The sequence below is a fragment of the Nerophis ophidion genome, unplaced genomic scaffold, assembly GCF_033978795.1.
Source record: "Nerophis ophidion isolate RoL-2023_Sa unplaced genomic scaffold, RoL_Noph_v1.0 HiC_scaffold_276, whole genome shotgun sequence".
Lineage (NCBI taxonomy): Eukaryota > Metazoa > Chordata > Actinopteri > Syngnathiformes > Syngnathidae > Nerophis > Nerophis ophidion.
The window spans coordinates 7,501-17,500 of record NW_026907198.1 but is presented as its reverse complement, the minus strand read 5'-3'; positions in this window follow the sequence as shown (position 1 = coordinate 17,500).

Genomic DNA, 10,000 nt, shown 5'->3' with positions numbered 1-10,000 from the left:
GGATCACCACCCGGTTAAGAAAAATGAAAAAAGTCCCTCTATTTAATGGAAGTCAGCAACAAAAAGCTGCAAATATGACAGAGTATCTAGGAGGGTGTCGCTTCCAGAAGGCCCACCCGCCGTCAGCAACAAAAAGCTGGCTAACCCTAACCCTAACCCTAACCCTAATCCCAACCCTAACCCTAACCCTAACCCTAGGTGTCCAGGCGGGGGTCCCTTCCAGGAGGCCCCCCGGCCTTGGATCACCAGCCGGGTCGATAAGTCAAAAGTAGTCCCTCTATTTGATGGAAGTCAGAGGAAAAAAGCTGGAAATATGACAAGGTGTTCCGGAGGGAGTCCCTTCAAGAACGCCCCGCTAACCCTAACCCTAATCCCAACCCTAACCCTAACCCTAACCCTAAGTGTCCAGGCGGGTGTCCATTCCAGAAGGCCCACCCGCCTTGGATCACATTCCGGTTAAGAAACATGAAAAAAGTCCCTCTATTGAATGGAAGTCAGCACAAAAAAGCTGAAAATATGACAAAGTGTCAAGGAGGGTGTCGCTTCCAGAAGGCCCGCCCGCCTTGGATCGACACCCGGCTAAGAAACATGAAAAAAGTCCCTCTATTTGATGGAAGTCAGAGGGAAAAAAAGCTGGAATTTTTCTAAGTGTCAAAGTCGGGATTTTTTCTAAGTGTCAACTTTTGGAGTACCAACCCTTCCAAAACAAAGTCGGGATTTTTTCTAAGTGTCAACTTTTGGAGTACCAACCCTTCCAAAACAAAGTCGGGATTTTTTCTAAGTGTCAACTTTTGGAGTACCAACACTTCCAAAACAAAGTCGGGATTTTTTCTAAGTGTCAACTTTTCGCGTACCAACCCTTCCAAAATAAAGTCGGGATTTTTTCTAAGTGTCAACTTTTAAAAGTCGGGATTTTTTCTAAGTGTCAACTTTTAAAAGTCGGGATTTTTTCTAAGTGTCAACTTTTAAAAGTCGGGATTTTTTTCAAAGTGTCCACTTTTGCTGTACCATGCCCTCCAGGGTCATAGAAGCCCCAGAGTGAGACCTAAACAACCGGGCCGAGTGATGTCATTTGGGGCCCTATTTTGAGTCATTTTGTGGGATTTCGGTGACGCCGAGGAGCGAAGCAGGTGTTCCGGGAGGGGGGTGCCTGTCCCTTTAAGAAGGCCGGCTTGCCGTGGATCTACACCCGGGTAGGGAATTCAAAACAGGTCCCTCTATTTGCTGGAAGTCAGCACAAAATATAGCTGTACATTTGCCCAAGGCTCTAAAGAGGGAAAGGCAACTTTAAGCCTAAAAAGGAAAGCGGGGATTTGGAGCCCTCCGGTGGACTTCCGCCGCCGCTGCACCCTTAGCTGGAAGTCAGTGCCAAAAAAAAAAAAAGAAGCTGCGAATAGTGTCCATGTGCCTGTCCTTTTAGGAAAGCCGGCTTGCCGTGGATCTCCACCCGGGTGGGGAATTCCAAATAGGTCCCTCTATTTGATGGAAGTCAGCAACAAAAAGCTGGAATTTTTCTAAGTGTCAAGGAGGGTGTCGCTTCCAGAAGGCCCACCCGCCTTGGATCGACACCCGGTTAAGAAACATGAAAAAAGTCCCTCTATGTGATGGTAGTCAGCAACAAAAAGCTGGATTTTTTCTAAGTGTGAAGGAGGGTGTCGCTTCCAGAAGGCCCACCTGCCTTGGATCGACACCCGGTTAAGAAACATGGAAAAAGTCCCTCTATTTAATGGAAGTCAGCACAAAAAAGCTGAAAATATGACAGAGTGTCAAGGAGGGTGTCGCTTCCAGAAGGCCCACCCGCCTTGGATCGACACCCGGTTAAGAAAAATGAAAAAAGTCCCTCTATTTAATGGAAGTCAGCAACAAAAAGCTGGATTTTTTCTAAGTGTCAAGGAGGGTGTCGCTTCCAGAAGGCCCACCCGCCTTGGATCACCACCCGGTTAAGAAAAAAGAAAAAAGTCCCTCTACTTAATGGAAGTCAGCAACAAAAAGCTGGAATTTTTCTAAGTGTCAAGGAGGGTGTCGCTTCCAGAAGGCCCACCTGCCTTGGATCACCACCCGGTTAAGAAAAATGAAAAAAGTCCCTCTAGTTAATGGAAGTCAGCAACAAAAAGCTGGATTTTTTCTAAGTGTCAAGGAGGGTGTCGCTTCCAGAAGGCCCACCCGCCTTGGATCACCACCCGGTTAAGAAAAAAGAAAAAAGTCCCTCTACTTAATGGAAGTCAGCAACAAAAAGCTGGATTTTTTCTAAGTGTGAAGGAGGGTGTCGCTTCCAGAAGGCCCACCTGCCTTGGATCGACACCCGGTTAAGAAACATGGAAAAAGTCCCTCTATTTGATGGAAGTCAGCAACAAAAAGCTGGATTTTTTCTAAGTGTCAAGGAGGGTGTCGCTTCCAGAAGGCCCACCCGCCTTGGATCACCACCCGGTTAAGAAAAAAGAAAAAAGTCCCTCTACTTAATGGAAGTCAGCAACAAAAAGCTGGATTTTTTCTAAGTGTGAAGGAGGGTGTCGCTTCCAGAAGGCCCACCTGCCTTGGATCGACACCCGGTTAAGAAACATGGAAAAAGTCCCTCTATTGAATGGAAGTCAGCACAAAAAAGCTGAAAATATGACAGAGTGTGAAGGAGAGGGTCGCTTCCAGAAGGCCCACCTGCCTTGGATCGACACCCGGTTAAGAAACATGGAAAAAGTCCCTCTATTTGATGGAAGTCAGCAACAAAAAGCTGGATTTTTTCTAAGTGTCAAGGAGGGTGTCGCTTCCAGAAGGCCCACCTGCCTTGGATCGACACCCGGTTAAGAAACATGGAAAAAGTCCCTCTATTTGATGGAAGTCAGCAACAAAAAGCTGGATTTTTTCTAAGTGTCAAGGAGGGTGTCGCTTCCAGAAGGCCCACCTGCCTTGGATCGACACCCGGTTAAGAAACATGGAAAAAGTCCCTCTATTTGATGGAAGTCAGCAACAAAAAGCTGGATTTTTTCTAAGTGTAAAAGTTGGGATTTTTTCTAAGTGTCAACTTTTGGTGTACCAACCCTTCCAAAATAAAGTCGGGATTTTTTCTAAGTGTCAACTTTTGGTGTACCAACCCTTCCAAAATAAAGTCGGGATTTTTTCTAAGTGTCAACTTTTGGTGTACCAACCCTTCCAAAATAAAGTCGGGATTTTTTCTAAGTGTCAACTTTTGGTGTACCAACACTTCCAAAATAAAGTGGGGATTTTTTCTAAGTGTCAACTTATATAGTCGGGATTTTTTCTAAGTGTCAACTTATATAGTCGGGATTTTTTCCAAGTGTCAATTTATAAAGTGGGGATTCTTTTCCAAGTGTCAACCTGTAAAGTGGGGATTTTTTTTCCAAGTGTCCACTTTTGGTTCACCATGCCTTCCAGAGTCAAAGAAGCCCCCGAGTGAGACCCAAAAAACCGGACCGAGTGATGTCATTTGGGGTCCTATTTTCAGTCATTTTGTGGGATTTCGGTGACGCCGAGGAGGGAAGCAGGTGTCAAGGGACAGGGGGGTGCCTGTCCCTTTAAGAAGGCCGGCTTGCCGTGGATCTACACCCGGGTAGGGAATTCAAAACAGGTCCCTCTATTTGCTGGAAGTCAGCACGAAAAAGCTGGAAATATGACAGGGGGAAAAAAAAAAGAAGAAGCTGCAATGATGGCAGAGTGTCCATGTGCCTGTCCCTTTAAGAAGGCCGGCTTGCCGTGGATCTCCACCCGGGTGGGGAATTCCAAATAGGTCCCTCTATTTGCTGGAAGTGCCCCACCAAAAAGCTGTCCATTTCCCCAAGTTTTTAAGGAGGGAAAAGCCACTTTAAGCCTAAAAAGGAAAGCGGGGATTTGGAGCCCTCCGGTGGACTTCCGCCGCCGCTGCACCCTTAGAAGAAAAAGCTGCACTTATGGCAGAGTGTCCATGTGCCTGTGCCTTTAGGAAGGCCGGCTTGCCGTGGTTCTGCACCAGGGTAGGGAATTCAAAATAGGTCCCTCTATCTGCTGGAAGTCAGCACAAAAAAAAGCTGGAAATATGACAGAGTGTCAACTTTTAGTGTAATAGACCTGCGAAAGTCAAAGTCGGGATTTTTTCTAAGTGTCCACTTTTGGTGTACCAACCTTTCCAAAATAAAGTGGGGATTTTTTCTAAGTGTCCACTTTTGGTGTACCAACCTTTCCAAAATAAAGTGGGGATTTTTTCTAAGTGTCAACTTATAAAGTCGGGATTTTTTCTAAGTGTCAACTTATAAAGTGGGGATTTTTTCTAAGTGTCAACTTATAAAGTCGGGATTTTTTCCAAGTGTCAACTTATAAAGTGGGGATTTTTTCCAAGTGTCAACTTATATAGTCGGGATTTTTTTTCAAAGTGTCAACTTGTAAAGTGGGGATTTTTTCCAAGTGTCTACTTTTGGTTCACCATGCCTTCCAGAGTCAAAGAAGCCCCCGAGTGAGACCCAAAGAACCGGACCGAGTGATGTCATTTGGGGTCCTATTTTCAGTCATTTTGTGGGATTTCGGTGACGCCGAGGAGGGAAGCAGGTGTCAAGGGACAGGGGGGTGCCTGTCCCTTTAAGAAGGCCGGCTTGCCGTGGATCTACACCCGGGTAGGGAATTCAAAACAGGTCCCTCTATTTGCTGGAAGTCAGCACGAAAAAAAGCTGGAAATATGACAGAGTGCCCCAAAAAAAAAAAGAAGCTGCAATGATGGCAGAGTGTCCATGTTGCTGTCCCTTTAGGAAGGCCGGCTCGCCGTGGATCTCCACCCGGGTGGGGAATTCCAAATAGGTCCCTCCATTTGCTGGAAGTGCCCCCCCAAAAAGCTGTCCATTTCCCCAAGTTTTTAAGGGAAACAAAAACCAGGGTTGGGGTTGGATGCATCACACTGTAAGTCTCGGCTGCAGCCAGAAGCAAGTATTAAAAAGATAGACATCAACCATCATTTAAAAAGGGGAAAACAAATCCATTCATCAATAAATCATATCCAAATTTAAAAAAAGAGGCAGCTCAAAAGAGAGGGTGTGTGTCCAGCAGAAAATAGGCATGATAAACAAAGAGGGCTGGGGTTTGGAGGAGGGCAAAATGTCCCGCAGCCGGCCGCCCGAGTTCCGGGATGCCCAGCACGTCCATAACGCACCCCGCAAAGTCAAACTGGAAGTGGAGGGGAAAAAAGCTGGGAAAGAAGTTAAATGTCCTCAAAGTGTTCCAAAATCAGTCCCACAAGTCCCGCAGCTGGCCACCCGAGTCCAGGGAAGCCCGGCACCTCCGTAACAAGGCCCGCAAAGTCACACTGCAAGTGGGGGAGAAAAGCTGGCAGAGTAGCCAAAAGTCCTCAAAGTGTTCAAAAATCAGTCCCCCACCAGCCCCGCAGCTGGCCACCCGAGTCCAGGGACGCCCGGCACAGCCGTAACGCACCCCGCAAAGTCAAACTGCAAGTGGGGGAGAAAAGCTGGGGGAAAATCCAAAAGTCCTCAACGTTTTCAAAATCCGCACCCGGGACTGAGTCCAGCAAGTCCCCCCGGTCCCAAAAATGCCATTTTTTTCAAAAAATACCCAAAAAATGCGGGGGCCGGATTTCGGAACCGGCGTACCGCTTTCGGCCCGCGTGCCCTAGATTGGAGACCGATGTCAAAAATGGACGCCGGTCGGGTATTTTTTTCCTTGGGGTCTATAGAGAGTAAATCCGGAGGAAAATTGGCCTTACGAGCAAAGGGAGGGATTTTAGGGGGCATAACGTCCAGCCGCGTGCCTCCCGGGTCCCGGGGAAGAGAAAGTCCAGAAAACTCATAAAATCATGCCCAGCATGGAGATCCACAAGTCCCGCCGCAGGCCCGAGGCTTCCCGGGTCCCGGGAATGACCAAAAGACACCCAGGAGTGGACCATCGAAAGTGGGAGGGAAATGGAGGGAAAGTCGGGAAAAAGGTCCAAAATGGGTTGAAAATCATATGATCCCACCCAGGGTAGAGTTCCACAAGTCCCGCAGCGAGCTGCACGAGCCGCAGGAACACCGGGAATGACCAAAAGGCACCCAGAAGTGAACCAGCGAAAGTGGGGGAAAAATGGAGGAAAAGGAGGAAAAAGTACCAAATTGTTTAAAAATCCTACCCAGGATGGAGTTCCACAAGTCCCGCAGCGAGCTGCACGAGCCGCAGGAACACCGGGAATGACCAAAAGGCACCCAGAAGTGAACCAGCGAAAGTGGGGGAAAAATGGAGGAAAAGGAGGAAAAAGTACCAAATTGTTTAAAAATCCTACCCAGGATGGAGTTCCACAAGTCCCGCAGCGAGCTGCACGAGCCGCAGGAACACCGGGAATGACCAAAAGGCACCCAGAAGTGAACCAGCGAAAGTGGGGGAAAAATGGAGGAAAAGGAGGAAAAAGTGCCAAATTGTTTAAAAATCCTACCCAGGATGGAGTTCCAGAAGCCCTGCAGCGAGCTGCACGAGCCGCAGGAACACCGGGAATGACCAAAAGGCACCCAGAAGTGAACCAGCGAAAGTGGGGGAAAAATGGAGGAAAAGGAGGAAAAAGTACCAAATTGTTTAAAAATCCTACCCAGGATGGAGTTCCACGAGTCCCGCAGCGAGCTGCACGAGCCGCAGGAACACCGGGAATGACCAAAAGGCACCCAGAAGTGAACCATCAAAAGTGGGGGACAATTTGAGAAAAAGTTGGAAAAAGGTCCGAAATTGATTAAAAATCCTACCCAGGATGGAGTTCCAGAAGTCCCGCAGCGAGCTGCACGAGCCGCAGGAACACCGGGAATGACCAAAAGGCACCCAGAAGTGAACCATCAAAAGTGGGGGACAATTTGAGAAAAAGTTGGAAAAAGGTCCGAAATTGATTAAAAATCCTACCCGGGATGGAGTTCCAGAAGCCCCGCAGCGAGCTGCGCGAGCCGCAGGAACACCGGGAATGACCAAAAGGCACCCAGAAGTGAACCATCAAAAGTGGGGGACAATTTGAGAAAAAGTTGGAAAAAAGGTCCGAAATTGATTAAAAATCCTACCCAGGATGGAGTTCCAGAAGCCCCGCAGCGAGCTGCACGAGCCGCAGGAACACCGGGAATGACCAAAAGGCACCCAGAAGTGAACCATCAAAAGTGGGGGACAATTTGAGAAAAAGTTGGAAAAAGGTCCGAAATTGATTAAAAATCCTACCCAGGATGGAGTTCCAGAAGCCCCGCAGCGAGCTGCGCGAGCCGCAGGAACACCGGGAATGACCAAAAGGCACCCAGAAGTGAACCATCAAAAGTGGGGGACAATTTGAGAAAAAGTTGGAAAAAGGTCCGAAATTGATTAAAAATCCTACCCAGGATGGAGTTCCTCAAGTCCCGCAGCGAGCTGCACGAGCCGCAGGAACACCGGGAATGACCAAAAGGCACCCAGAAGTGAACCATCAAAAGTGGGGGACAATTTGAGAAAAAGTTGGAAAAAGGTCCGAAATTGATTAAAAATCCTACCCAGGATGGAGTTCCAGAAGCCCCGCAGCGAGCTGCGCGAGCCGCAGGAACACCGGGAATGACCAAAAGGCACCCAGAAGTGAACCATCAAAAGTGGGGGACAATTTGAGAAAAAGTTGGAAAAAGGTCCGAAATTGATTAAAAATCCTACCCAGGATGGAGTTCCAGAAGCCCCGCAGCGAGCTGCGCGAGCCGCAGGAACACCGGGAATGACCAAAAGGCACCCAGAAGTGAACCATCAAAAGTGGGGGACAATTTGAGAAAAAGTTGGAAAAAGGTCCGAAATTGATTAAAAATCCTACCCAGGATGGAGTTCCACAAGTCCCGCAGCGAGCTGCACGAGCCGCAGGAACACCGGGAATGACCAAAAGGCACCCAGAAGTGAACCATCAAAAGTGGGGGACAATTTGAGAAAAAGTTGGAAAAAGGTCCGAAATTGATTAAAAATCCTACCCAGGATGGAGTTCCAGAAGCCCCGCAGCGAGCTGCGCGAGCCGCAGGAACACCGGGAATGACCAAAAGGCACCCAGAAGTGAACCATCAAAAGTGGGGGACAATTTGAGAAAAAGTTGGAAAAAGGGCCGAAATTGTTTAAAAATCCTACCCAGGATGGAGTTCCAGAAGCCCCGCAGTGAGCTGCCCGAGCCGCAGGAACACCGGGAATGACCAAAAGATACCCAGGAGTGAACCAGCCAAAGTGGGGGACAATTTGAGAAAAAGTTGGAAAAAGGTCCGAAATTGTTTAAAAATCCTACCCAGGATGGAGTTCCAGAAGTCCCGCAGCGAGCTGCGCGAGCTCCGGGACCCCCGGGAATGACCAAAAGATACCCAGGAGTGAACCAGCGAAAGTGGGGGACAATTTGAGAAAAAGTTGGAAAAAGGTCCGAAATTGTTTAAAAATCCTACCCAGGATGGAGTTCCAGAAGTCCCGCAGCGAGCTGCGCGAGCTCCGGGGCCCCCGGGAATGACCAAAAGATACCCAGGAGTGAACCAGCCCAAGTGGGGGACAAATGGAAGAAAAGCCGGGCCAAGTCCAAAAAAGTTGGATTTTTTGCCAAAGTGTCAACATGCGTGATTTTGTCAGAGTGTCCACTTTTGGGATTTTTTCAAAGTCCAACAACGAGAGAGGCCTGGCCTCCAGCCTGTCTAGCCTCTTCCATGAGACACTTAGAAAAAATCCCGTGCAAAAAAAGTGGATTTTTTCTAAGTCCAACAACGAGAGAGGCCTAAGTTCCAGCCTCCTTAGCCTCTTTCTTCCGTGGAGCAAAAGTTGGATTTTTTGCCTAAGTGTCAACATGCGTGATTTTGTCAGAGTGTCCACTTTTGGGATTTTTTCTAAGTCCAACAACGAGAGAGGCCTGGCCTCCAGCCTGTTTAGCCTCTTCCATGTGACACTTAGAAAAAATCCCGTGCAAAAAAAGTGGATTTTTTCTAAGTCCAACAACGAGAGAGGCCTAACTTCCAGCCTCCTTAGCCTCTTTCGTTCACATACTTAGAAAAAAATCCCAGCGCCAAGCCCAATGCATTTCAATGGGATTTATTTTTCGAGCCGGATTTTTTCTAAGTCCAACAACGAGAGAGGCTTGAGTTCTAGCCTACTTTAAGCCTCTTTCGATTTTCCCTGTTTTTACCAGGTCTACCAAAACACCCCCATCACGTTAGTAGGTGCGCCAGGCTTAGACAGGCCGAATTGGCAGGAAATGTGTCCGAGTCAAAGTGAGCTATTTTGGGACTCAAAAGTTGGATTTTCCCCCTCTTTTCGATGGTTCTTTTTTCGAATGGTTCTTCCAGGCTCTGAGGACAGGGGCTCACGCGGACATGCGTGGCCGCCTAGGGGGCGCTATCTCGGACACATTTAGGGACATGGACACCCTGGAAGAACAAACATAAAAATTTTTTCGACCTGATTTCAGACCAGCCTCTTTCTTAAGGACTTCCAGGACTCGAGCGACAGGGGCTCGGTCCTGAGTGCGCGCCCGGCCAGGGGGCGCTATCCCGGACACATTTCGGGACATTTAAACCATGGATGGACAAACATAAAAATTTTTTCGACCTGATTTCAGACCAGCCTCTTTCTTAAGGACTTCCAGGACTCGAGCGACAGGGGCTCGGTCCTGAGTGCGCGCCCGGCCAGGGGGCGCTATCCCGGACACATTTCGGGACATTTAAACCATGGATGGACAAACATAAAAATTGAAAGACCTGATTCGACCCAGCCTCTCGGGGCTTTTCCCAGGGCCGGAGCGACAGGGGCTCGGTCCTACGGCGTGCCCGCCTAGGGGGCGCTATGACGGACACACCAGGGGACACGGACACCCTGGGTGGACAAACATAAAAAATTGAAAGACCTGATTCGACCCAGCCTCTCGGGGCTTTTCCCAGGGCCGGAGCGACAGGGGCTCGGCCCTACGGCGTGCCCGCCTAGGGGGCGCTATGACGGACACACCAGGGGACACGGACACCCTGGGTGGACAAACATAAAAAATGGAAAGACCTGATTCGACCCAGCCTCTCGGGGCTTTTCCCAGGGCCGGAGCGACAGGGGCTCG